This window comes from Cebus imitator, unplaced genomic scaffold, assembly GCF_001604975.1.
Source record: "Cebus imitator isolate Cc_AM_T3 unplaced genomic scaffold, Cebus_imitator-1.0 Scaffold1178, whole genome shotgun sequence".
Classification (NCBI taxonomy): domain Eukaryota; kingdom Metazoa; phylum Chordata; class Mammalia; order Primates; family Cebidae; genus Cebus; species Cebus imitator.
The window spans coordinates 30,220-31,967 of NW_016108493.1; positions in this window are offsets into that span (position 1 = coordinate 30,220).

Genomic DNA, 1,748 nt, shown 5'->3' on the forward strand with positions numbered 1-1,748 from the left:
GGTGTGCCAGACACACAGTAGTGCTCAGTGAATGATCAACTCCACGCTCAGTCCCCTTGTAGGGGGCCTGGCAGATAGTAAGCCCTTGGACTTCTATTTCCTTCTACTGTCTGGCTCTACCAAGAAGAGCTGTTTGGCTGATCTGGGCGTGCTGTGTGTGTCCCCCTGTCTGGCTGGCCCAAATGCCATCATTTCTTCCCTCCCCATGGCTGCAGGAAAAGACACTCTGAGGAGTGAGCCTTGGCTAGCGATTCAGCAGCCTGAGTCCATTCCCCAAACCCCAGGGGCACATGTGAGCCATGGGGGGGTGTGGGTGGGGAGGCCAAAGGCTGATCAGTTGCTCGAGAGAGCCACTGGGAACAGGGGAGGATGAGCAGGGCAGCAAGGGATTTCCAAGAATGCTCCTGGACCATCTGTATCCGAATCACCTGGGGAGGTGTTTCAATACAGATTCCAGGTTGGGCACGTTGGCTGACATCTGTATTCCCAACACTAAGATAGGGGCAGAAAGATTGCTTGAGCTTGAGATCAGCCTAGACAACCTAGCAAAATCCATTTCTACAAAAAAGATTTTATAAAAGACAGCCAGGTGTGGTGGCATGTGTCTGTAGTCTCAGCTACTCGGAAGGCTTGGGTGGGAGGACCACTAGATCCCGGGAGGTCGAGGCTGCATTGAGCCATGATAGTCACTGGAGTCCAGCCTGGGAAACAGAGTGAGACCTCGTCTCAAAACAGGCCAAAGGAAACAAAGCCCAGGTTCCTGGTCCCCACCTCCTCAGAATCTGACCTGGTATCATCCGAGAATCTGCACTTTAACAAGTATGCCTAGTAACTCTAATTCACATTGAAGTCTGAGGATCTTTGCAGCAGAGAATAAAGGAGTCTGCTCCAGCTGACTTGTGGACCTGCCTACAGCACGGAGCAGACATTATGATGAACTAAGAAGTTCATAATAATCAACCCAGCTGCTGTGGCTCAGCAGGGGAGCAGTGTCCCCATCCCCATTCCATATTTCCCTCTTGGTGTTATGGGGTCCAATTCTGTCCCACTAAGCCCACTAAAGCGGGGACACAGAGCGGGGAAAGTGATAGTGGCTGTTGCGCCCTGTTGCATCCGTCAACATTGGATCCCTCTGGTGTTGGCTGGGACGTTTCTTTGGGTCATAGATGGACCAAGGGAAAGCTTGTTTGCCTGATAAATATTGATCCATTGGGTTTACGAGTCAGCGCCCAGTTTCCTCACCAGCTTTCAGCCCGGGGAGGCCAGTCATCCTTCATGGACACCATCTGTGCAGCCTGACCTTCTCTGAGAAATGGGGGGTTGGACAGGCTCGCCACAGAGTCCCACCTGACTCCTCTTCCCACCCAACCTAGGCTCCTAATAATTAGCCCTGGTTTTCTTTGCAGAGACGAATGGTCATTTGTGCCCCTCTGAACTTCCTGCTTGCAAACTGAGCCAACAAAGATGTGTTTCTTAGGGGGATGCTGGGGCGATAGGGAGTGGGGGTAGGTGCCTGCTTCAGCCGCAGACACAAAGCCAGGTTTCCCTGGGGCTGGGGCAGGAGACATGGGGTGACAGATTTTAGGTCTTCTTGCTGGGGAAAGAGCTCAGACAAGTGTGGAAGGTCACCCAGCCACACACTTTTCTCTACGGATCTAGAAGGCATTCCCAGGCTCTGTTGCCATTTTTATTTGAGATTCTAGGTAGGACTTGGGACTTCTTCAGAGAAGACTCTGGGAGGGCCCTAG